Source organism: Bos javanicus, chromosome 7, assembly GCF_032452875.1.
Source record: "Bos javanicus breed banteng chromosome 7, ARS-OSU_banteng_1.0, whole genome shotgun sequence".
Taxonomy (NCBI): Eukaryota; Metazoa; Chordata; class Mammalia; order Artiodactyla; family Bovidae; genus Bos; species Bos javanicus.
In genome coordinates this window covers 30298614-30326542 of record NC_083874.1, presented here as the reverse complement: position 1 = coordinate 30326542, position 27929 = coordinate 30298614, and the positions used below count along the sequence as shown (strand labels likewise).

Sequence of the window (27929 nt, the reverse complement as noted above, 5' to 3'; positions counted from 1 at the left end):
AGGAGCCTGGCAGGCTGCAGTCCATGGGGTCTCAAAGAATCGGATATGATCTAACGACCAAACAACAACAGCTTCTAGAAGTAGCTGTGTTTTGTGGATAAGCAAAATGAATCCAAAATAAATGAACGTTGTCAGATATCTTTAGGATCTTAGAGTCCAAGTTTACAGGAAACAATTTTTACAATTGATAGTATAGTTTTCATTTTTATTGCCTTCATTCTCCTTGCATATTTGTACTGATGCTATGATAGACATATGCTCTCTCTCTCCTCCCATGCAAACTCTCATACCACACTGATGTAGTTTGAAATATCAGCCCTGGATGACGTGGACTCTTAATATACCTTATCTAGCTTTTTTGGCTGCCATCAGTGCAATCTCTTGTGTCAGATGGGAGCTCTGTGGGCTATCATTACAGGGTGACTGAAAAAGGAATAACATGGAGAGACTGCTGAGGCTTGGATAGGGAAAGAGAGATCTGGGATCTTTGAATATTTAAAAATACTGGAGAAATCTATGGTTTGGAGTAGATGACAGTCTTTATTATTATTATTTTTTTTAAATGAAGCTCATCAGAGTGGAAAGAGTCAAGCCAGGGAAGACAGGATCCCCTGCAAATTTCAACTTGGCTCAGGGCAGGCCAGTCTTGGAGACTGACCTGCCAGGCTGGGCTGCTGCTCCTTCTGTGTTGCAGGCGAGTTGGGTTGTGCATCTCCATAGTGTGAGGCAATTGTTCTGAGCAATTTTGAACTGTGGTGTTGGAGAAGACTCTTGAGATTCCCTTGGACTGCAAGGAGATCAAACCGGTCAATTCTAAAGCAAATCAACCCTGAATATTCATTGGAAGGACTGATGCTGAAGCTCCAATACTTTGGCCACCTGATGTGAAAAACTTACTCCTTGGAAAAGTCCCTGATGCTGGGAAAGATTGAAGGCAGGAGGAGAAGGAGATGACAGAGGATGAGATGGCTGGATGGCATTACTGACTTAATAGACATGCGTTTGAGCGAGCTCTGGGAGTTGGTGATGGACAGAGAAACCTGATGTGGTGCAGTCCATGGGGTTGCAAAGAGTCGGACACTACTGAGTGACTTAACTGATTCAACTGAATCACACCAGAATACTTTTCATTTGTGACTGTTTATGCAGCACAACAGGAAGAATCAATCTGGTGATTTTCTAAATAATTATTTCCGTCTAGATGGCCAGCAGGATAACTCATACGCCAATGAAAATGATTTTATCTTAAATTATCTAGTGTAGCCACTCACATTGGTACAATGAATGTTGCCAAATTTTAGTTTACTTTTGTGCTGTTTAGACACACTTCATATGGTGCTCTGTTTTAAAAGACCTCAAAGTATTTTTATGGAAGTATTTACAGGAAGTTTGGTTTTCAAGGGCTAAGGCAAAAATATTATTACTCCATTGGTAAATACATTTATCCAAATCTGCTTTTTAAGACAATAGCCTAACATAGAGCTGGCATTAAATGAAATGATTCTGGTCTTTCACAGTTACAGTGTCTAATTCAGAAACTTTGCTGTTTTTGGCAGTCACACTGCCTTGATTTAGGTGGGGCAGGGATCAGGGGATAAAATGATTCCACCTAGGAGCAAAGTATACAAATTTGACAGCAGTGAAAACTAAGACATTGCCACATCCAGAACATTTATGGTTAAGACCAGGGAAGTCTGGAAAGTTAGACAACTGTCATTTATTAATTTATTACATTTGCAGCATACTTTACTTTAGAAGACTGACCTCTGAAGGGCTATATCTTCAAGCTCTGTATTTCTTCTCTTCATCTAAAATACAGATACTTTACTTTGAGTTTTCTAAAAAAGGTAAAATAAAGGGGAAAACCATGCATGCTTTTGCATCCAGATCTGTTGAAAAAACTTTTTCCTCTAGTCACATATGTGTATCCCAAAGATTTGATGCTAGAACCTCATCATTACAAATATTTCCCTGGTGACTTGTGTGGACAACTTATAAAGCTTTTTTTTTTTGAAACCTTGCATTGCAAGTACTGCCAGTACTCTACTCAGTGTATATAAACACACACACATATACACATATACCCAGGGACTCTTAGCTGTGGGTGGGTGCCTTTTGTGCTGCTAACCCAGCTAGCTTATAGTACATTTTAAGTCTGATGACTCACAGTCTGTTTGTTTTGTTGCCTCATTTAAATTGTGGTATCATAAATCACTCCATTTTTTTAAATCATTTGAGTAGCAAACACCCCAAAGCATTAAAATTAAACAATGTTAATGGGGATTTACTTTGGATGCTATTGTTTTAATATGACAAATGGCCATGCATCAAGCTGCGTAGCACAGTTTATTTATGCAGACATAATTGGGCCTTTGAAATGAAATATACAACGAGCCATTTGCCAAAAATTCAAAGTTGACTTGACATGGTCCCTCCTCCAATCTTACTCCTCCAGTGTGCCTATTGAGTTTATAGCAAAATGTAAGCCAGATGAATACTCCTGGGTGGGGGACATTATAATTAGGCAAGAAGCTACCTGATACTCAAAATGGAACACTTCCTCCTGCATTTATTTCTTTGACATATATATATATAATATATACATACATATATATATATAGTTTGTGTGTGTGTGTGTGTATGTGACTTCTAGTGGGAGAAACTTGAAAGTCAGAAAATAATGCTTTTGGTTTCAGATGTCTGAAACAGATGCAATTTCCCAGAGTGTTCTCCATTGAAGAGTTCTGTGGTCTGAAGGATACTGGGCAGCCCTAACACACAGACGTTGGAAAAAAACTGTAGAATGATGTTTCTCAGAGATCGTGGGGAACAGGGTACATATGATTGTTTCCAAGTCCTTGTCAAGGACTTCTCTGTGTCCCTCTCTCTGTATGTTCATTCTGCTGTGCTTAGCTGTATGTTGGGAGGGGTAGAGATTTAGTCCTTCATTTATGGCTGGACACATGTTACTTTAAGGTCTTAATTAGTTATGTTTTAACAGTTAGGACGTAGGCACTAAGTTGGCACAGGAGATGAATTCTGGGAATGAGGAAAGTGAAAGTGAAAGTTGCTCAGTCATGTCCGACTCTTTGTGACCCCATGGACTATACAGTCCATGGAATTCTCCAGGCCAGAATACTGGAGTGTGTGGCCTTTCCCTTCTCCAGGAGATCTTCCCAACCCAGGGATTGAACCCAGGTCTACTGCATTGCAGGTGGATTCTTTACCAGCTGAGCCACCAGGGAAGCCCAAGAATACTGGAGTGGGTAGCCTATCCCTTCCTGTAGCCTATCAGGAAGATCTCCAGTAGATCTTCCTGACCCAGAAGTCGAAACAGGGTTTCCCGTGTCACAGGCAGATTCTTTACCAGCTGAGCTACCAGGAAAGCCCCGAAATGAGGAACCAGCCTGCAAAGAATTCTCCCTAGTTTGTTTCAGCTTCTCACTCTTGTTCATGTGTAACTAGGCCCAGTCTTCCTCATTAATCTGAGAGGGATAGGGTCATATCAATAAAGGCAAAGAGAAGGAACAGGATTCTATGAGTTATGCCATGTTTGTGACAATCTGTCTCTTGCTGGGAATGAAATGTCAAAGGACACCTCCTTTGTTCTTAGGTGACTGCTTAGAAGTCTGAAAGGAAGGGTTGTTGGCTATAATTGATAGTGATTTTCCTAGTGAAGATTCAAATATAGCATTTCTGTAGTAACAGAGATCTGAGACCTTTGGCAGTGAGCAGGGGGTTCTGTTTGGGAAGAGCGTTTTCTCTGGGCTTAGCTAATTAGTTGCAGAAATGGTCTCATGCCAGCCAACACTATACCTGGGTTCTGGCACATTCTCAGAACTGGTCCAGTTCTTTTTAAGATATTACCAGTTTCTTGGATTCTGTTTTAACCAAGTTTTGTTTAGTTAAGCAAGATAAATTTCCTAGACAACAGGTGATATATATTCCTACATTTTCTTAGAATGTAGAGAATGAGATTAATTTTAAGGAGAATATTCCTAGCCAATGACAGGAATATCCAAGTATTACAGCAAAGAAACATTGCAGATATTCAGCTGAGAAAGATTTTTAAAATTATACTCATAGTTATTAATAAGATTTTTGTGTTTAATATTGTAATACGAAGTGCTTTCTTCTGTTGGTGTAAGGAAAGTTACATGTTAAATGTTTGTTGTTTTGTACAGATGACTTAGCAGTAAATTTAACTGAAAAGCCAGGCTCCCCAAACATAGACAAAGATCCCACCTGATTCCCAACACTTACGTTCCTGTTCATCAGAAGCACTGGGAAAATCTGACAGTTGAAGTGGAAAGAAAAAATAAAATCAAGAGGTTGGGAGAAAGTTCTCATTTCTAATCCTTGGAACTATATGTTTGAGGGCAAACAATCTGGTCTCTTTATGTAGCACCATTCAAAGAAGTAACTGGAGAAGTGACTGTACATTTGGGGTTGAAAGAATGAAAACATTGCTGGTAATGAGACTTAACCCTTTTCAAGGTTTGTTAACTTTTAAATCCATGCCAGAAAAGATCTATGGATGAAAATAAAGTGAAGAATTTTGATCCTAAAACAGAACTTTTAAAGAACTGATAGACTAAGGTATTTACCAAATAATATGTTAGTATTATGAAGCCTTTTAGGATCATATCAACTCCGGGATAGGGCTTCCCTGGTGGCTCAGATGGTAAAGAATCTGCCTGCAGTACAGGAGACCTGGGTTTAATCCCTGCGATGGGGAGAAGGAAATGGCAACTCACTCCAGTATTCTTGCCTGGAGAATTCCTTGGACAGAGGAGCTTGGTGGGCTACAGTCCATGGGGTCCTGAAGAGTTGGACATGAATGAGCGACTTGCACTTGGTATGTAAATAATCATTAAAAAAAAACAAAGTCCTCAAATTCTAGGCACAGTAAAAATATCTTAGGTTTTCATGAAGTTTTACTGCTGCTGCTAAGGTGCTTCAGTTGTGTCCAACTCTGTGCGACCCCATAGACAGCAGCCCACTAGGCTCCTCTGTCCCTGGCTTTCTCTAGGCAAGAATACTTGAGTGGATTGCCGTTTCCCCTAAATCTACTGAAATGTCTGGAAAAGACCTTGCATTGTAAACAAGAGCAACAACATTTGAGAATATTAAATAAAGGTTGTTGTGTGATCTGCCTAGGCATTTTTCTTCCAGTGCTGTATGAAGAGTGAGCCTTTATGTGAAAGGAGCTACGTGGGGTGGTGGACATAATGAATAAGGCCTTGGTAATTATGCAGGTTGTTCAAATCCTGACTCCACTTCGTGTGATTTTGGGCAAGTCATTTTTAATTTTTCTTAGCCTCAGGTTTCTCATTTGTCAAATGCGGAATACCAGTCTTATCTAACTTTGGTAAGAATTAAATATAACTAATTTATATAAATGAAGCATGTTGCTTGTCACATAATAGGTTCTCAGTAAATGTTTCCTTCCCTTTATTGCACTTTCAAAAAAAAATTTATGAAGTTCTGCTTCACTTTACATTTAAGCCGGAGAGAATCAGCAAATCTAGTATTTCAGACCTAAGCAATTCCTCTTCTTTCCTTCCTTCCTTCCTTCCTTGCTTCTTCCCTCCCTCCTTCTTTCCCTCCTCCTTTCCTCCATCCCTCCCTCCCTGCTTCCTTTCTTCCCTTCCCTTCTCCCCTCTGTCTTTCTCTCAATGGCCGTTAGCCCTGAAACACATCTTAAAGAATCAGGAAATCTTCAAGCATGGCAAATAACTCATTTCTTAATACATGCAGCAATGGACGTACGTTTTTGGATCAGACTCAGACACAGAGGGTCTTTTCTGTAATGAGTTTATTTAAATACTCTCTATTTATTTAGAGATTTTTCTTTAAAATGATTAAGTCCATGTGTTCCAGTATTAAGAGTAAAAATTGCATTTGAATCAAATGATAGTCAATAAGCAGTTACAAGGAGAAGGCAATGGCATCCCACTCCAGTGCTCTTGCCTGGAAAATCCCATGGACGGAGGAGCCTGGTGGGCTGCAGTCCATGGGGTCACTGGGAGTCAGACACAACTGAGCGACTTCACTTTCACTTTTCACTTTCATGCATTGGAGAAGGAAATGGCAACCCACTCCAGTGTTCTTGCCTGGAGAATCCCAGGGACGGGGGAGCCTGTTGGGCTGCCATCTATGGAGTCGCACAGAGTCGGACACGACTGAAGCGACTTAGCAGCAGCAGCAGCAGCAGCAGTTACAAATGCTCTCAAGAGATGGTCTGAGAAGTTGATACCACTGTAGTTCCACTTGTATTTCCTTGTTCTTGACAGCACGCAGTATTCCAGGCTACTACAGTCTATTCATTACGTTAAAAATTACCGTTATTAGTATTAACAGCATTTACCATATACCAGGCATTATTCTGTACACTTTGCACACGTTATGCATCTTAATCCTTGAGTCATCCCTCTGAGGGTGGTTTAATTGTGCCCATTTAAAGATTTTTTATTCATTATATTTTTGACTGTGCTGGATCTTTGTTGCTATGTGGGCTTTTCTTAGTTGTGGCAAGCGAGGGTCAACTCTAATTGCAGTGCATGTGCTTCTCATTGCGATGACTTCTCTTTTTGCAAAGCATGGGCTCTAGAGAAGGTCATGCGGGCTTCAGCAGTTGCAGCACTTGGGATCAGTAGTTGCGGCTCACAGGTTCTGGAGCACAGGCTCAATAGTTGTGGCACGTGGACGTAGTTTCTCTGGGCATGTAGGATCTTCCTGGATCAGGGATCCTACCCATGTCTCCTACATTGGCAGGTGAATTCTTAGCACTGAGCTACCAGGGAAGCCCTAAGTATGTCCATTTTATACATCAAAAACAGGTATTAGGAAGCTATATCTATCACAATATGGTGGGGCATTGTAGTCATAAATTTTAATATCTGTATTTCTCAGTAGATTGAATAAAAGCAACTTGAGGTTACAGATCACATCTGACTCAAATGTCCAGCTGACCCTTGAGCATCATGGGGGTTAGGGATGCTGACTATGCTGATGTCTATCCAATTGAAAACCCACATATAACTTATATTCAGCCCTCTGTATCCATGGTTCTTCCCCATCTGTGATTTTGCATAGGGATTTCAACCAACCTTGGATATGTGGTACTGTAGGATTTACTATCACAAAATTCGTGTATAAATGGACCTGCACAATTCAAACTGATGCTGCTCAAGGGTCAAGTGTATAACCTCAATATTTGATAAATATTTGCTGGATGAACAATGGTGGTAAGAGTTATTTATTATTCTGAGTGCTTACTATGTGCCTAGATGTTTTGCATCTAGAATAATCTAGCTTTGCATCTCAGCTTTGTCCTCCACTAGGTAGATTGCTTAGCCTTTCTGTGCCTCATGTGCATCAGAGGCAAACTGGGCATAATAAGTGTCTTTTCTGTAAGGCAGTTTGAGGATTATATGAGTTAACATATAAAGCTCTTAATGCCTGAAACAGAGCAGGCAGGCTATAAATATTAACTATATCATTATTATTTCCGACCCAGGTGTGTCTCATTCCAAAGTATGTGCTCTTTTCATAAAAGAACCTATTTTTCTTTTTAAAATTATATACATATCTTTAAATAAAAATTGTGTACATTTAAGGTGTACAGCAGGGCTTCCCTTGTGGCTCAGCAGTGAAGAATCCACCTGCCAATGCAGGAGACATGGGTTTGATCCCTGGGTGGGGAAGATCCCCTGGAGGAGAGCATGGCAACCCACTCCAGTATTCTTGCCTGGAGAATCCCATGGATAGAGGAGCCTACAGTCCATGGGGTTGCAAAGAGTCAGACACAACTTAGCAACTAAACAACAACAACAAAGGTGTGCGGCATGATTTATATATACATATGAATAGTGAAATGATTATACAGTCAAGCTAATTAACGTCATCTCACATAGTATTTTTTTGTGTGTATTATGTGCACTTGAAATCTGTATTTTAAGATATTTGTAGTGCTCAGTATGGTATTATTGAGTATAGTTATCATGCCTGTAGATTAACTTTCATGAGGTTATACTTAGAAAGCTTGGGGCTGGTGCACTGGGATGACCCAGAGGGATGGCATGGGGAGGGAGGTGGGAGGGGGTTCAGGATGGGGAACACGTGTACACCCGTGGCGGATGCATGTTGATGTATGGCAAAACCAATACAATATTGTAAAGTAAAAAAAAAAAAAAAAGTGTTCATGTAGAGAGACCCAGACTTCCTTTGTCTGAGTAAGGAAGACCCTACTTACTCAAGCCAAATTCCTACCTTGCGGGCTTTTTAGGGCTGAGAAGCCTATTCATTAACACACGGGGTACATAAATGTAGAGAAACACCTCAGGCCTTCCAAAATAAGAATTATTGCTGGCTCAACCTTCACATAGGCTTCCCTGGTAGCTCAGGTGGTAAAGAATCCACCCGCAATGTGAAAGACCTGGGTTCCATCCCTGAGTTGGGAAGATCCCCTGGAGAAGGGAATGGCTTCAGTATTCTGGCCTGGAGAATTCCTCAGACTGTATAGTCCATGAGGTTGCAAAGAGTCAGACATGCCTGAGTGACTTTCACTTCACTTCAATCTTCACATAAGTGGGATAAACAAATTCCTCTTCCAAGTAACAACAAGTTATGTGAGGTTTTTTGTTTGTTTCCTCTTCCTAACTTATCAAAGAGAAGTTTCCGAATCCTGGATGTTCTGTAAGTACTTTCTAATGGGTTTCCTTGTTTAGTTTTTCACAAGAGCAGGTATCTCATTCGCATATCTCCGGTGGAGCACTCTTAAAGTGTGTTGACATTTCAGGAAGCTTTGAATGTTTCTAAATGCATTGGTGTTTGGGGTTGAGTGGTTGGCCCAGACCCAGAGAAATGTGCTTGCATAAGATAGTTTCCAAGGATGATTGCTAATATGGTAAAATTGTGGTTGTACACATGTATGTATAGGAAGGTATCTTTTCCAGACCCCTGCCTTTCTCTCAACATCATTATTTTAGAGGTTTTAATTATTTATTAAGCGTTTTCTCTCTCAGACATGTTAGATTTTGCTCTTTTTTTTTTTTTTTTAATTTTGCCAACATGTAGATACTAACACTTTGGGCTTCCCTGCTGGCTTAGATGGTAAACAATCTGCCTGCAGTGCAAGAGACCTGGGTTCAATCCCTGATTAGGAAGATTCCCTGGAGAAGGGAATAGCTACCCACATTACAGAATACCCACAGTATTCTTGCCTGGAAAATCCCGTGGACAGCAGAGCCTGGCGGGCTACGGTTCATGGGGTCGCAAAGAGTCAGACATGACTGAGCAGCTAACGCTTTCACTTTCAGATATTTTATCTTTACAGTTGTCGAGCGTCGATAAACTCTTACGTATTATCTTTGGAAAATATTAGCCTGAAGGCTATTTTCTGACAAATAGGACATACTGTCTATCCAATTCTGTAAGCCCTAGAAATGTACAATATCTCCCTAGTGAAGGGCCTTGTAAGGAGAGAGGACACGTTGATATTGATAACACATTTTCTGTTTTGGAAAGAAGATACAAAGGCAACGACACTAGTATGAGATGGCTATATATGTGAAAGTAAAAAGAAAGTAATGACTTGATAGCAGAAATCGTGTTAATTACCTTTGCCATAATCCGCGTTTCCATTTAAAAACAAGTATTTTTATAATCATAGGTTATGCATTTTGCCAAACTAAAGAAAAAGTAGGAATCTCATATACATTCTCCCTGTTCAAACATGTAAGTTTCTCCTATAACTGAGAGAAATAACCACCTCTGATAGTACTGGTAGTTTTCTCCTTTTAAAATAGAATCAGAGTCAGAGCTTCCATCATAGAAACGGCAAAAAAAAAAAAAAAAAGTTCTGATAGCATATTACACCTTTTAAAGAAAAGGACAAAAGAACAAGACACAACCAAAATATCTTTTTTCATTAAAAGTCATAATTAGCATTGCAAATACAACCCAGAACTTAAGAGCTGTCACGTAAGGTGAACCTTTTGATAAATTGGATCTTGATATTTACAAAATCTATTAAAACACAACCAATAATGTGTTTGTTTATATGTTGACAAGATGATATACACCCTGAAGGTCAAGGGTGATGTGAACTGTTATGGTGTTCCTGTCAAAGTGGCTAAGAAAGGGGGGCGATTTAAAGAGTTTTGATGGAATAATGGCTTCACCAGAAGGGTGACAGCACAGGCAAACACCATCTTAAAAAATTTCAATTGACTTGAAACAAAAATCTGTGATGTTTACCAATCAAAAAAATAAAAGGGAAAGTTTCTCTTCCTTCTGTAGCATGTTAAAAAAAATTGGCGGCTCAAATGGAAAACAAATAGTGAAATTAAACAGAAAAATACTGATTTAACTTCTTGGGTGGTTTATCAAATGCCACAACGAACTTTTCATTCTGTCTTGTCATTTATTAATTACCCTCTTTTAATCAAGCCAGTTAAGGATCACTTTACAAATTTTTGGGTTACTTCTGTATAAATAGTTTCAGCAATTCAAAATCACTTTGTCTTTTCACAAAGATCTTTCTCTCATTGTCAGCCAAGTTGTAGTTGTTATCTTCTTGTAGAAAACTCAGAATGTCTCTAAAAAATAAATGTGAGATTTACATAATGTTTTTCCTAGCGTGATTTTATCACTGCATTTGTTAAAATCTTTTTACTTTTTATTAGTAGTTGTAATGGCCTTAGTTATGGGAAATACTAGCTCTATTTTGTAACACCAAAAAGAATGTGGATGCATTCAAAATCAGTTAAGTTTTTAAAGAGGTCTTTATTTTGATACTTCAAAGTAGCATCTAGAAGAAACTTGGGAAAAAATTATACATGTTAATTTCAAAGTAATATGTTAAACTTACTTTAATGAGGAGGGTTGGTACAGTCTGTTAATAAAATATGAATTTGGTATAAAGAGATAGATGTTTGCTCTCCTCCATCTTTTTAGAAAGATTTTTAATTTTCATGTATTTTAAATTATAGTAGCATATAAAAAGTAATTTATGGGCATGTTTTAATTTATGTTTTGAAAGGACCTGAACCTGTTTGTGTTTGTCATGAAATGGATTCATTAAATGAAGTTAAGCCAGAATAACTGTAAACAGACATAAACATTACTAACCTCACATCTCCACCAATCATTTTCAGTTAGGATTTCTGCAGAACAGTCGTATGGTTTAGCTCCCAAGAATTAATTATCTGAGTACATTTCAATAGGTTGGTTCATCTCCAGTTACTGTTTAGCACGTGGAGATGTACAATAGAACGTTTGAAAAGATGTCAGGGTTTTAAGAAACTGATCACAAGTGCTGGGACATTCAACCTGCAGTGGTTGACACATTCAACCTCTGCAGGATTTGAGGACACCCAGATTATACCAAATAAATGCATGAAAAAAGCCAGAATATTCTTTCAGCAAGGCTCATCGATTCCTGTTCTCCTTAAGTAATTAGAAACTGTGACTGAAAACAAATCTCTACGGTTGTCTTGATTTAAAAGATCATGGGCATCCCAGAGGTAGCAATTATTGAATGGTTTATACAGGCTGGAAACCATAGTGAGGTAAAATGTATGAGAGTTTTTTGAAAACAATAAAGTTCTACACAAATGCACAGTGATGCTGGATGAACTTGGATGAAACTGTAAGCATTGAAAACATTTACTCATCCTAACAGAAGACGGGATAGAAGTCAGCAGTTTAGATAAAGTGTTCGTAGAACATCTTGAAGGCAGCGTGTGATTGTGAAACTCTCCATGCTGAAAAAGCTAAGGCCATTCGCCCGAACAAAACAAACCAAACCGGAAAGCCATCCCTGGCTCCAAGAGTGAATGCAAGAGTTTCTCCAATGATGTGGCTCCGCTCTGTGTTCATATCTGACAGCTGTATGTCAGCTTTGCATTAAAGACCTGTGGATTTAATAAAACTTTAAGGTGTATCCTTGAATGGTTGCTGTAGAAAGGATGTTGGTAATGCAGCATTACCCCAAACCAACCTCATCTCCCTAGCTCAGAGCCCCAGGAACTATACATCTAAGCCACTAAACTATTACTAAAATTGATTAATCACCTCTGACTGCTTTGAAATAAAACAAATGATTTAAGAATTAAAGTTTCTGTATCCTATTATCAAATTCATTAAGTCATCTCAAACTGCTGGGTTTTGGATGAATTTCTAAATTCCTTAGAATCTATTCATGCACCATCACCCCACAACACACACACATACACACACATATTTATCCATGTTACACAAATATTGTAATAACCAGACCAATCCATTTGGGCAACAAAGTTCAACATAATTATTTTTGAGTTTTGTTACTTTTTTTTTTTTTTTTAACTGTCACATTGCCCTGGGATATTTTTTTTTTTTCAATTTTTTAAAATTACTTTTTCACTCTCACTAAGTGAAGGAAATTAAAGTATTAAAATTAAATTGCAGATAGTCTAAAATCTTACAATAAAAACGAAACTTCCTTGTTGGGCCAAGTCTCACTGTTCTGCTTACATTCATGGTTTTTAGAGGTCTCTGTGATGTGATAGCAACCAGGTTTCTTGTGAAAAATTTTGGGGAAGAGTTAAATTATAAGGCTGTGTTTTCAGTCTCTTCATACTCTGAAGTTAGACCTTTATCTCCTTTTGGAAATCATTCCTTTTAAGTTTTAAGGCAGTGATCGTATGACTACAACTCTGAATGTATTCCTTGGCACGTCGCATAGTGTAATGTGAACTAAGCAGGCCTTAAATGAACCACTTCTATTTTATTTCTGCTCTAATTGTTGTAATGTGTTTATAGGGTTCGTGTTGGCCAGGAATGACAGTGAAATATACAACATTGTTCACCTAATACAGTAGACTGTTTCACGAAGTAGATACCCAAGAGGCCAGTCAAAGTGTTTCCGATTGTTATTATTTTCTGTTCTTCTGTAGAAAAAACGAACATGTAAAAAGAAAAAAAAAATAACCTAACTGCAAACTATTTTAAATAGCCAGTAAATCAAAGAGGCTGCGCATTTGACTCTACTTTGGAATATTTCAACCACAGTCTTTCTTTTTAATAAGAATCCTTTAGGGGGCAGGGCAGACAGAGATTGGGTATGGATTATTTGGGTTTTTTCTTTTTTTCAATTGATTGTAGTACTATTGAAAGATTTAATATTACTGATGTCATTTAAGCTAAATTTAGTGTAAATAATACATTTTGCAGCGTATTTTTTTCAGTTTCCTTTTCATTTTCCAACTGTTGTTCGCTTTCCATTCAGTTCAGTTTGGTGGCTCAGTCGTGTTCAACTCTTTGCAGCCCACCAGGCTTTCTTGTCCATCACCTACTCCCTGAGTTTGCTCAAACTCATGTCCATCCAGTCAGTGATGCCATCTAACCATCTCTTTCTCTGTCGTCCCCTTCTCCTCCTGTCTTCGATCTTTCCTAGCATCAGGGTCTTTTCCAAGGAGTCAGTTCTTCGCATCAGGTGGCCAAAGTATTGGAGTTTCAGCTTCAGCATCAGTTCTTCAATGAATATTCAGGACTGATTTCCTTTAGGATGGACTGGTTGGATCTTGCAGTCCAAGAGACTCTCAAGAGTCTTCTCCAACACCACAGTTCAAAAACATCAATTCTTTGGCACTCAGCTTTCTTTATGTTCCCACTCTCACATCCATACATGACTACTGGAAAAACCATGGCTTTGATTAGATGGACCTTGGTTGGCAAAGTAATGTCTCTGCTTTTTAATATGCTGTCTAGGTTGGTCACAGCTTTTCTTCCAAGCAGCAAGTATCTTAATTTCATGGCTGCAGTCACCATCTGCAGTGATTTTGGAGCCCCCCAAAATAAAGTCTCTCACAGTTTCCATTGTTTCCCCATCTATTTGCCATGAAGTGATGGGACCAGATGCTATGATCTTAGTTTTTTGAATGTTGACTTTTAAGCCAACTTTTTCATTCTCCTCTTTCACTTTCATCAAGAGGCTCTTTAGTTCTTCACTCTCTGTCATAAGAGTGGTGTCATCTGCATGTCTGAAGTTATTGATATTTCTCCCGGCAGTCTTGATTCCAGCTCGTACTTCATCCAGCCTAGCATTTTGCATGATGTACTCTGCATACAGGTTAAATAAGCAGGATTACAATATACAGCCTTGACGTACTCCTTTCGCAATTTGGAACCAGTCTGTTTTTCCATGTCCAGTTCTAACTGTTGCTTCTTGACTTGCATACAGATTTCTCAGGAGGTAGGTAAGGTGGTCTAGTATTCCCATCTCTTCAAGAATTTTCCACAATTTGTTGTGATCCACAGAGTCAAAGGCTTTGGCGTAGTCAATAAAACAGAAGCAGGTGTTTTCCTGAAACTCTCTTGGTTTTTCTATGATTCAATGGATTTTGGCAATTTGATCTCTGGTTAGTCTGCCTTTTCTAAATCCAGCTTGAATATCTGGAAGTTCACAGTTCATGTACTGTTGAAGTCCTGGAGAACTTTGAGTATTACTTTGCTAGCATGTGAGATGAGTGCAATTGTGTGGTAGTTTAAACATTCTTTGGCATTGTCGTTCTTTGGGATTGGAATGAAAACTGACCTTTTCCAGTTACTTTTTAATTTAATTGCTTTCCATATTACTTTTAAATTCTCTCTCTGCCCCTCCTATCTGCTCTCCTTACATCTTCTGACGTTATCCTCAGCAAAGTGTGCATGGGAACCTAAAAGCCCACACTGCCGCCAGGCTCATGGGCTCCAATTCCCAGCTATGTCACCTCCTTCATCTCTTCATGCCTCAGTTTCCTATCTGTGAAATGGGCTAAAGAATGGCTATGAGGATCAAGTGAGATAATATATGGTGCATCCATGGCACCATCCTTGGCACAAGGTAGGCACTGGGTAGGTGTTTGTTGTCATTTCCCAATACACTCATTTCCAAGCCACTTGCAAATTTGTTTGCAAGGTAGGATGAGGATGAAGGTGCATTCAATTGGGAGTCAAGAAGCCTGAGGTCTGGATTTGGTTCTCCTCTAGCTTTCTTGAGCTCAGTGATGGTGCAAATCATTCCAGGAGTCCTGTGATTATCACCTTTTAGAATTTAGAAGAGCCTTGAGGTTGCCCTAATGTTTTACTTATGACTGAACAAAAGAGGGGATCCGTAGAATTTGCGGTTGCTTGCCCCAAGTCACAAGGGCAGAGCTGACCTTGGAAGCCAATGCTGTGTTCTTATTTCTAAAGTTGATATTTGCCAAAGTGAGCATGTTGTTGTAGATAAAAAAGAATTCTAGGCAGTATACAGAAAAATGTTTTCAATACTACCATATTAGTAGTATTAAGGTAGTATTACAGTTGTTACAGGATTAGTAGTATTAAAGTAGTAACAGCAGTAATATACAAACAAACCCACAGTTTTATAAATAGTATTGTTTACACTGAGGCTAAATAATATGAATAAATAGAATTAAAGTCATTTTAAAATGGGACATCAGGTAGGTAATGGTATAGATATTGTAAAGATAAAGCAAAAATCATCAACGTGCAAGCTGAGGTCTGGGAAATCCTGCTTTTCCATATCAGTTTCAGACACTGAACTCTTTGACAGCTCACATGGTTTTCTATGATCTAAGATGTTTTTTTTTAAATTCATGAGTATATGCCCAAAGAGATTTTTTTTTAGACCTGAGGAGTTTTTCCTGTTCTACTAAGTTAAAAAGTGAATAAATGGTTATTGGTTAATCAAATGACATCCTGTTCTAGAATCCTAAGTGCAAAGGGAAGCAGTGGTCATTGGCAGTGGCACTGAGCAGAGCGAAGTGTGAGATGCACTTTAGAGGAAAAAGGCAGATATGAAAACCCAAATGTCAGGAATGGTTCTGATAGAGGGTTATCTTATCACACACAGATGTACATTTACCCACTCATGTTCCACATGATTGTGACGTACCCTTATCATCTCTTCTCTGTGGCTGTGTGGACACACAGGTAAACCCTCTCTCACACAGTAACTGTAGTTTTGCAATGGTATGAGTACTTTGAATTTGTTTCGTTCAGGTTAACCTTTAGGGCTCTGCTGAAGTCGAACATTCTAAGGAAAACTAGTAAAGTTTTTACTAGTCAAACAAAATCACCCCGTAACTCTTATAAATTCAGTTATTTATTTATCACATTTTTTAAAACAAAGCAGACAGAAGTAGAATGTTCAGGATTTGGGCATATTAGGCAACAAATGCTTGGTTTCATTTCAGTTGTTTGTGCTGTTTGTTGATGCTTTTTGAAAGCATGGAGGGAAGCCCTTGGAAATGTCAGTCAAACTCATGGAGAGGAATGACAGGTCCCTTATCCACCCTTTTTTTTTTTTTTTTTTTACTTTTTATTTTATATTGAAGTATGGTGATTAACAATGTTTTCATAGTTTTGGCTGTACAGCAGAGTGATTCAGTTATACATGTATCTGAGAAGGAAATGGCAACCCACTCCAGTGTTCTTGCCTGGAGAATCCCAGGGACGGAGGAGCTGCCTGGTGGGCTGCCGTCTATGGGGTCGCACAGAGTCCGACACGACTGAAGCGACTTAGCAGCAGCATCCGCATTCTTTTTCAAATTCTTTTCCTGTTTAGATTGTTTCAATAGTGAGCAGAATTCCATGTGCCATATAGTAAGTCCTTGTTGGTTATCTATTTTAAATATAGCAGTGTGTACATACCCATCCCAACACCCTAACCATCCCTCCCCACCAGCCTTTCCTCCTGGTAACCATAAATTTGTTTTCTAAGTCTGTGAATCTGTTTTGTAAATAAGTTGATTTGTGTAATTTTTAAAAAAAGATTTTGTATATAAGTGCAATCATGCAATATTTCTCTTTCTTTGTCTGGCTTCCTCAGTATGACAATCTCTGGGTCCATCCATGATGCTTCACCCACCTTTGTTAAGCACCATCTCTCTCTCTCTCTCTCTCTCTCTCTCTCTCTCTCTCTCTCTCTCTCTCCATGAAAGTATACTTGGTCATTTGTTAAATGAATGAAATTTTAATATTAAAAAGGCAGTTCTGTGACCAAAAAATGGGGAAGTTTCTTATTATCTTTCCAACTAGGGAGCTAGTCTGGTTTAAATCAGCTTTAAAGCATAACTTGGAATCTTGGTAGATTCTGAAAGCCAGTTCTTTTTTAGGTGATCCGTGAGCTAATCTCCTCATATGGATGATTCAGAAACACAGCCAATCATTTAGAGATTATATATAGTGAAAGTCAGGTTTTGCTGCGGTGTTAAAATTAGCATCCATTTTGGAGTAATTTCTTTTGTGCATAGTTTGGGATGGTGATCTTGAGAGAGAGGAGGATACAGGACAGTATGGGCCATGGGGTCCTTTCCATTCTTGAAAAGGTCTTTGGAGAGTCATTTCCTTACTGGTATATGCTGAGCCCATCCTTGCGGACATAGGCTTCCCTCAGTGTTGACTCTGGTGACTTATTTCTATAAAGTCACTGTGTCTACTGTTTTGATTCCATTGACTGATCCAACCAATGTTTAAAATGTGGAAATTGAGGGACTTTGGGTTTATTCCACGGTCAAAGTTGGATTGAAAGAGTGCAGAGATTCTGAAACCCCTTGCTCAGTGAGTTGAACTAAATTAAGAGAGAGAAGAGCACGAGGACTGGGCTGAGTAATGGGGGAGGATGACCTGGAACGAATGGGGAAGGATGGGTGGCAAAAAAGATGCTTCAGGAATGGCCTCTATTTGATGTACATGTTTTTGTAATTTGTTTGTGAAAAGATGCTGACAGAATTGTACCCTTTATTTCAAACAGCAGTGATCCCTGCATTTGATTTTTTTTTTTAAATAAAAGAGCTGTGTCATTGGTAGTCACAGTTTATATCAAGCTGTTCAAAACATATCCTAAGTACAGTTGTAAGCTCATAGATTTCCTCAGTTCATTTCAGTTCAGTCGCTCAGTCGTGTCTGACTCTGCGACCCCGTGAATCGCAGCACACCAGGCCTCCCTGTCTATCACCATCTCCCAGAGTTCACTCAAACTTATGTCCATTGAGTCAGTGATGCCATCCAGCCATCTCATCCTCTGTCGTCCCCTTCTCCTCTTGTCCCCAATCCCTCCCAGCATTAGAGTCTTTTCCAGTGAGTCAGCTCTTCGCATGAGGTGGCCCAAGTACTGGAGTTTCAGCTTTAGCATCATTCCTTCCAAAGAAATCCCAGGGCTGATCTCCTTCAGAATGGACTGGTTGGATCTCCTTGCAGTCCAAGGGACTCTCAAGAGTCTTCTCCAACACCACAGTTCAAAAGCATCAATTCTTCGGCCCTCAGCTTTCTTCACAGTCCAACTCTCACATCCATACATGACCACTGAAAAAACCATAGCCTTGACTAGACGGACCTTCGTTGGCAATTAAGTGACATCAAAATTTCAGATCATAATTATAATTTTCATGCTTATGAAAAAAATGGATTAAGTTCTAAGATATAAGAACACCTTACATGTAAAATTATCTCTGCTTGGCCAAATCGGCTTGCCTGTATTTTCTTTCACAAAACATTTGGTCTCAATTGTAGATTTCTTTCTTAAAAAATAGGTCAGAAAAAGTTCAAAATGACATGATGGAATATATATTTGTTTGGAAAAATGATCTGGTTATTGCCATGGCAGCTATATTAAATTTTTAGGGTTATGTGATATAGTTTTTATATTAATACCATCTTTGAAATTTATTGACATGATGTAACAGCTTCAATGGTCACATTACATCCTTGAAAGCAAAAATGTACAGACTAGTCAAGATTTATGCAGTTTCTAAGCAGGACAAAATTATTCAACTTAAAGAAAAATATACATGTGTTGAATTTTAATTATGCCATTTAGAATACGATGTGTGTTGAATTTATGACAAGAGAAATGTAAAGATGGTTTATAGAAAAGAGTCTTAAATAATGACACATATCTTGGTAAGATTATTTAATTTTGCTTTCTAAGGAAAGCAAAGGTCAGAAGCAGGAGTTATGAATGAGAGAATCTTTGTCTTCAGTCTTCCCTCTGGTGTGTGAAATTGTTATATATATTTACTCTTGCTGGGAGTCTGGTTTATAAATGGTTTACTGATCAAGTTGTTAATTATTAAATAAATTATAGGTATTATTGTTTCTAATGTTTTTATTGAACAATTATTTCATCAGTTGCATTCCTTCCCCCTTTAAATTGAACCACAGATTCTAATGTTAAATTTTTTTTCAAATGAAGTCAATTTTTTTTTTTAAGGGTTAATATGGTAGTTGTTACAAGGGTAATTATGGAAACTAAATATTTCTGTTTAGATAGAGAAAAAAATAAAGTCTGTGACTCTTCTTGTGATTATACTTCCTTGGTTTTATAAGCCAGTTTTGAGTAATTATGTCCCAAGCTCAGAATTGTTCTGTAAAATAAATATATCAAATTCTGATTCTTTTGAGGATATAGTAGTAGTAGTATTTTCCCTCTTTAAACTATTATTTTAACATAAAAATATAATGTGGTTCAGTAAAATGAGATAAAAATGAAATGATGTGGAAATATATTTTCAAATTGAAATGTGCCTCAGTTAATATTTTAAACATTGAGTACTTTGGCATTTATGTTTTTGATTAAAAATAGTTGTATAGAGGATTTTCAGAATTAGTTCTTCTTTGGTGTTCTTTGTATTTAAGATTACGGGGCCACTGAACTACAGAAAAAGAAAGTTTAATTTTTCTAATAGTTATCTTTTGTAGCTGCATGTCCGACACTATTCTCAGCTCTTGTTTTATGCCTTATTTTTCTCAATCCTAGCACAGGGTGTTATTCTCTTCTTATACATGAGACAATGAACTTGGGAATATTAAGCAGTTTGCTCAGAGGTACCCACAGTTCAGAGTCACACAGCTGAGATTTGATTCCTGCTCTGCCCAATTCCATTAAATACTGAAACACCCTGGAGTTGAAAATTCTTTATCATTTTCTTCTGTAATTAGTTTTTCAGCAATACTAAAGTAGAGGGAAATTTGTTTGGAAAGGAAAACTTAAACCCATCAGTTAAAAAGCAACAATAATGGCGCTATTAACATTTAGGGTTTTCCTAGTGGCGCAGTGGTAAAGAATCCGCCTGCCAATGAAGGAGACACAAAAGAAGCTGGTTCGATCTCTGGGTTGGGAAGATCCTCTCAAGGAGGGCGTGGCAACCTGTCCCAGTATTCTTGCCTGGAACATTCCATGACAGAGGAGCCTGGTGGGCTAATAGTCCATGGGGTTGCAAAGAGTCGGACACTACTGAGCAAAGCATAGCAGCAGTGATGCTATTTATTGAGCACTTGCGATGATTCATGCACTTACATGAATCATCTCATTTCATCCTCACAAAACCCTTTTGCAGTTGCATTCACATCTTCCTCATCTTACAAATGAGAGACGTGTTTTGCGTAGGATGATTACACAGCTCCTAATCGCTGAATCCAAGACTCAGTCTGTCTGATTATCTTCCATGACTGTGTCTCCTTTTCATTGAAATCTGAATGTAACCATTACATATCTACATAATTGAATTCACTTTCAATTACATGCTGTTTAAAAATATATTAACTGTTGAAGAGTTTATTCTTGACTTAGGTCTGTTCTGCAGCTTGGTAGGTATGAATTTGTACAGATGAATTTGTACAGATTTGTAATTGAATTTGTACAGATCTAATGAAAAAGTAGGTGACTTATAGTTGTTATTCTAAGCATGTCCCCCCCACCCCGTAATTGGATATCAGAATATTTTTATAGGTACTCAAAACTGTTGTTATGGCTTTTATCCTTCTAGGTTCCAGCAACCAAGTTTTTATATTTAAAACATGTTTACATAGTCATCAATTCATAGGGTCATAGAAGTTGATCTGGAGGATCCCCAAAATTATCTAATTTAACATCCATACTTCACGTTGTAGAACTTATGAAGTCAGGTTAAGTGACTTATTTATCTACATCACAGAGTTAGTACTGGCTAAGCAGAGTTAGAATCCAGGATTCCTATTTTGTAGCTCATGTGCCAATGAATTAATTAGGAGATACGAAGGCATATGCCTGAAGAAAGTAAATAATGCCTTAATTTATAAAAACGTTACCATTTACAAAGCAAGTGGTTCTACCTGGTGAGTTGATTTAGTGTGACAGTATACTTTCCTTTTAGTAGTAAAAAATGGTGGCATCAGGGTTTGATCAAAGCTGAAAAGAAACACTTTAGAGTATTAATAACCATTGACTCACTAAATCCAGAATGTTTAATGTCCACCGAACTGAAACACTCAGCTATCCAATGTAATCTGGCCCACATAATCTCTAAGCTAAAAATATCTGTCTTATGAAATAAACAAACTGAAGGTTTACTATTCCAGTTTACTTTTCTAGTGGTCATGAAAATGTGGTCAGAGATATAGGCAAAACCAATACAACAAAACACAGTTGCAATCAAATATAAAATCAAAGTCCCGTAAAGGGGTCACAGGAAACTCAGGGTCCTTGGTTTCAGAGAAGAGGAAATAAGAATGAGATCAGATAATTCAGAGACCCAGAGAAGCCTATCAGTCTTTAAAGAGAACCTCAACAGAAGTATATAAAACACCTCAAGGATTCTAGCTCATCATCCACAGATGGGTCTCATCTTTTCTTCATTCAGTACTCTCCTATCTGAATGTATAGAATTCTGGCAGTAGTTCCGTGTGTGTGTGTGTGTGTGTGTGTGTGTGTGTAAACACACCCCATTTGAGACTCCAGTAAATCTGCAGACTTTCTTCCCAGAAGATTACTCACATGCTCATCCATCATTTTCTTGAGATTCAAGGTGTTTGTAGCCTTGCCTGGAACTTCACTATGCACCCTGGTGTGAAAGATCTCTTTCCGTTCTTTCCTTTCAGCTCACAGATGCTTCCTGTGGAAAGAAAGGAATCCCGAGTCTTGTCTAAAACGAAGTGTGCGTGTTCTAACAGTGTGATAATTAGGTGGTTGCTTTGCTTTGGGTGTTGACATATGTCACACCCCCACTAGCCAGAGGATTTGCAAACCTGGGGCCCTAGACGTCCAGGTTTACTCCATCTCTTGGTTGGATTTCCGGGGAGTCCTGCCTTAAGGACTTGACTGCCTTACCAGGAACACAGGACTGTCTCTGGGGGGAAGGCAGCACACCTCAGTGCCGGCTCCAAGCTTGCCAGTCCTTTGACCCAACTGTGTAAAAGGAGCTTTATTAACAAGCCCTAAAGAAGGCTTCGGAGAAGGCAATGGCACCCCACTCCAGTACTCTTGCCTGGAAAATCCCATGGACAGAGGAGCCTGGTGGGCTGCAGTCCATGGGGTCGCTAGGAGTCGGACAAGACTGAGTGCCTTCACTTTCACTTTTCACTTTCATGCATTGGAGAAGGAAATGGCAACCCACTCCAGTGTTCTTGCCTGGAAAATCCCAGGGACGGAGGAGCCTGGTGGGCTGCTGTCTGTGGGGTCCCACAGAGTCAGACACGACTGAAGCGACTTAGCAGCAGCAGCAGCAAAGAAGGCTTAACAGACATGGGCTACTTCCATTTTTCTGAGGTCCTTGATATATGGAAAAATGAAAAAATGCTGAAACAGGGTTACAAAAACAGTGGTATACTTTAAAATGTTTACCTTTAACAACTTAATGCTTTTAATACCAGCAACATATAATTGTGCTATTCATAAGATAATTACAGGATTTATAAAAATGTTAATTTATGACTCACTTCAGGCAGTGTGGTCTGGTCAAAGGACCCAAGATCAGAGAGTGCGAAGGCTGCTTCCTTTTAATCCTGTGGGTCTGTCTCTGTGATTGCATGTGTAACTTCATTTGGAAATGACTTCAGAGGTCTCAATTTGAGGCTCTTTACATAAATGAGGCAGAATGGCCCTGTTGGCACCACCTGGAGGGGATCTGCAGGGAACTCTTCTGCAGGAGTAACTGGGATTGCCCAGAGTCCCTGACCTTCTCCTCCGAGCCCCTACCCTTCACAAGACGCCTGTGCCCTTGACTGGAGCTACAGGAGTACAGTCAGTGGCCTTACCCTGCCTCTCTTCCAAGGATCAAAATGGACTGTCTGTGCCATGCCAGGGTTCCAGGGATGGTCATCTGTTCTCCCCAGGATGACTTCAGCCCTTATTATGGTACTTCAAATTCCTTTTGAGGGCAGACCCCCTTCCAAGCCTCACTTGAAGATGAAGTTCTAGATGCAAATATTCCTTCTAGGAGCAGCACCTTGACCTACATTCACTAGGTGTAAATCTCAGCTTCTGGGAGCCTGATGAGGGCAACACTGGGCCCAGGAGAGAGGGCTGGAAGCATGATGGAAGGTAGAAAAAGTGCCACCTTAAGGAAAGACTCTGGGCTTCCCCAGTGGCTCAGATGGTAAAGGGTCTGCCTGCAATGCAGGAGAACTGTGCTCAATCCCTGGGTCAGAAAGATCTACTGGAGAAGGGAATGGCTATCCACACCAGTATTCTTGCCTAAAAAGCTCCATGGACAGAGGAGCCTGGTGGGCTGCAGTCCATGGGGTTGCAAAGAGTCAAGGGATAGTAACAGTGACCCCCAGCTAGGGGTAGATTTGGGGAGTGGGATGGGAGGAGGGGCCAACAGCAGAAAGTTAGGTATCTGCCAGGTTCTGAGTAACTTTTGGCCTTGCTGTTGACTGAAGTCTATATCCATCTGCTTTTCACTGACCTCAGCTCTGCAGAGACAATTAGGCATTTGTAAAGGAACTTAAATGTTCTTACCAAAAAAAAAAAAGATGAAGTGATGAATGTGTGTTAAGTAACTAGATGGGGAGGAAATCCTTTCACAGTATATATCAAGTTACCACCATGTATACTTTAAGTATCTTACAATTTTATCAGTTATACCTCAGTAAAACTGAAATTTAAAAAAGAAACAAAAGACTGTGGGAAAAATAATAAAAGTAGTGTCAGTTTTTTTTAAGGGCTTCCCTGGTGGCTCAGATGGTAAAGAATCTGCCTCCTATATACAGGAGACCTGAGTTTGATCCCTGGGTTGGGAAGATTCTGGAGAAGGAAATGGCAACCCACTCCAGTATTCTTTCCATGGAGAGAGGAGCCTCTCAGGGGGCTACAGTCCATGGGGTCCCAAAGAGTTGGACACAACTGAGCTATGGATCAAATCGTGAAATCGTGAGTGTCCATTTTAACTAGTGAGGAAAAGCATTTCCTTTTTGGAAATGCTGCTTTCCTTAAAATTTTCCAGAATATTCAGCCCTGCCTGAGATGTGTGGACCTGCCCAGAGGGCAGAGTGACATGGTCCATCCATTAGTGTTTGGGTACCTAGAAGGTATCTGTATCCTTCTAACTGTCCATCTATTCATCCAACCAGCCATGCACTCAACCACCCATCCATCCACCCACCAAACCAACTAACCAACAGACATTGATTGAACTGAGCTCTCTATTAACCACTAGGGAATTAATAGGCAACATGACAGATTTTATCTTTGTCCTCATTGAGGTTATAGCCTAGCAGATTTTAATTAAACATCTGTTTAATGCTGCCTTCACAGTCCACAAGTTGTTTAAACAATTGAGATGGCTTAAAGAGCTTTAACTTTAGCTCTTTAAGTCTTCATGTCTTTTTTACGCTGTAAAAAATTGTAATGGATTACTCTTCCTACACTTAGGAACCCCATTCTAGACATCAAATGTGCAAAGACTGGATAGGAAAATCTACAGAGAGTCATGCCAGGATGAACGTCTTCTGATTTGTTTAAGTGTTTATCTCTTCTGCATGCTGTGCTGTGATCAGTCACTCAGTTGTGTCCGACTCTCTGCAATGCTGTGGACCATATCCAGCCAGGCTCCTCTGTCCATGGGGATTCTCCAGGCAAGAATACTGGAGTGGGTTGCCATCTTTCTTCAGGGGACCTTCCCGACCCAAGGATCGAATCTGCATCTCCTGAATTGGCAGATTATTTACCACGGTGCCACCTGTATCTCTCCTGCTACTGCTGCTGCTGCTAAGTCGCTTCAGTCGTGTCCAACTCTGTGCGACCCCATAGACGGCAGCCCACCAGGCTCCCCCATCCCTGGGATTCTCCAGGCAAGAACACTGGAGTGGGTTGCCATTGCCTTCTCCAATGCATGAAAGTGAAAAGTGAAGTTGCTTAGTTGTGTCCGACTCTTCGCGACCCCATGGACTGCAGCCTACCAGGCTCCTCTGTCCATGGGATTTTCCAGGCAAGAGTATTGGAGTGTGGTGCCATCGCCTTCTCCGTGTATCTCTCCTATTGAATGGTAAATTGCTTGAAGGTAGGGCCTGGGTCTGCAGTTTTTTTTAAACCTGCACTAAGCACAGTGGCTGGCACATAGTGGATACTTTCTAAATGTTTGTTAAAAGAATGCCGTCTGGGGACTCAGAAGTCTCATATCGAGGCTCGCCACTGCTGCTATGATATTCTGTTCTTGGCTGCATCATCTCCTGGGTCTTGATGGGGAGGAGCTCTGTGCAAACCAATGTGTTCATTCAGTCCTCTGCACAACTGTGCAAACCTTCCTTCAAGAACGGTTCCAATAAGCCAAAATTCATCCCTCTACCATGTTTCTTGCTCCAGGACAAACCTGGAATTTCACTCAGGTTTTCCTGCAAGCAGTTACTTGTTCAGTTGCTCAGTCGTGTCTAACTCTTTGTGACCCCATGGACTGCAGCATGCCAGTCTTCCCTGTCCATCACTATCTCCTGGAGTTTTCTCAAACTCATGTCCATTGAGTCAGTAATGCCATTCAGTCATCTCATCCTCTGTTTTCCCCTTCTCCTCCTGCCTTCAGTCTCTCCCAGCATCAGAGTCTTTTCCAGTGAGTCAGTTCTTCACATCAAATGGCCAAAGTTTTGGAGCTTCAGCTTCGGCATCAGCCCTTCCACTGAATATGCAGAGTTGATTTCATTTAGGATTAACTGGTTTGATCTCCTTGCAGTCCAAGGGACTCCCAAGAGTCTTTTCCAACTTGGGAAAACAGCAAACTCCCCTCAGGACCACTTGATCTAGGCCTGTGTTAGCCTCCACACTCTCACTTTCTTGAGCGCCCTGAATCTAGGGTTTATTTTGTTTCCTTGTTTCTCCTGTGATCCAGGGCATGATGGTGTAAATTGGGAATTGAGGGCATGTTTGGTACTGTCCCAACTTGACGTAAGGAATGTCACCTAAATTATTTAAGATCTGAAAATATGTTTTCTACCCTCTACAGATGGTCACTTTCCCCTTAATAAAGCATGTCTGACAGTCACACTTTATTGGTGTGGCTAGGAAGAAAATGTCGTAGACTTGAGAAAACATAATAATTCATAGAGTGACACATTTCAGAGAAGAAATAAAGCTGTAGGCTACTTTGAAAAGAAGTAAAAAAAAAAAAAAAAGAAGAAGTAAAACCGTAGGAAACCATGATTTCATTGGAACAAACATTCTGCGTCTTCAGAAAGTTTTTACTTAAAAAAAGAGGGTGACCTCTAGGGCATGGTACATGTGTGTCTATACATTCGTGGAAGTCGCCTCTTTCTGATTTTTTAGGGACCTTCTCTTTGCAAACACTCCCCACTTAGTACCTTGTACGTTTTTAATACAGTTGCTAACATAGCAGTTTGCACGTAGGCTTTGGTCAGGCTACTTCTTGCAAATCGTAGCTACCATGCTGAAGAATAAAATCACTAACCATTTTCATCAAGGTCTAAAGGTCTGCATAGTATCATACCACGTGGAATTTTTAAACCAGAAATTTCTACCGCAAAAAGGGTTAAATAGGACCCCGTGAGATACCATATGGAGAATTCAAGTGCTTGCCACAGTGCAGTCACTTTACTGTGTTTTTTTATAGCTTTCAATCATAGAACTATTTAGTACACTGTCATAGATAATTTGCACGTCCCAGAAGTTCACATTGGTAATAATCTAGGATTATTTTAACAAAACAACGGTCCCCTTTCCTGTTTGGTAGATAACTAAGGCTTTGTTTTTCCAAGTATGTTCATTCAAATTTCCCTGTGGTTTAATTTTCCAAAATTGATGCTTTCTCACATGGAATACATTATTGTTTTGTTTTGTTTTGTTTTAATCTACCTCTCATGGATTGAATAAAGGATGGTGAGTGCTGTGCGTGTTCGCTAGTCAGAGTCTGAGATCAGTATCAAGGCAGGATTCTCTGAGGCTCAGTGCTGAGATCTGGTTCCACCGATTCTTTTTCTTCTCAACAAAAGTGAAAGTGAGAAAGGAAAGAAAGGCCAGAATGGGAGGGTGGCTGGAAACTGCGGTGTTTTACTTGTTCATCTCAGTAGATGGAGAAAAACGTGGTAATGCTGAGAGCTGCCCTTTGTTTATAACACACACAATTCATGGCAGCAGTCTTTATAGGCTTCCCTGGTGGCTCAGACGGTAAAGCGTCTGTCTATAATGCAGGAGACCTGAGTTCAATCCCTGGGTCAGGAAGATTCCCTGGAGAAGGAAATGGCAACCCACTCCAGTACTCTTGCCTAGAAAATCCGTTGGATGGAGGAGCTTGGTGCAGGCTACCGTCCATGGGGTTGCAAAGAGTCAGGCACGACTGAGCGACTTCACTTCACTTCACTTCACTTCAATGGCATTTAGCAAATGTGAGAAGATACAAGCTTTCTTGATTACTTAGATCTAAATGTTTATTCAAGCTTCCCTGAGAGCTTTTCTTCATTTATACAGAGTTCTCTCCACTGGACAAATGTCCATTTTTAAGTGTGGACTCAGTGTATATGAAACAAGTTTTCACAGCATCCAAATTCATTTCATTTGGTCAGGACTTCTTGTTGGTGAATTTAATTAAAACTGGATTTTTAAAAAACTGAGTTGAAGCAATATTTAAATGGATGGCTTATATAAAAAAATTTTATAGTTTATGAAAGACATTAGTGCTGATATAAAAAAAAAG

The 27929-nt window shown here is 39.5% G+C and overlaps 1 protein-coding gene across 3 annotated transcripts in view; it reads left to right on the top strand.

The window, feature by feature from the left end:
* The window catches only part of PRDM6 (PR/SET domain 6), a 113755-nt gene that overhangs the window by 36637 nt on the left and 49189 nt on the right, over window positions 1-27929 (top strand). The gene's annotated exons all lie outside the window — the stretch shown is intronic.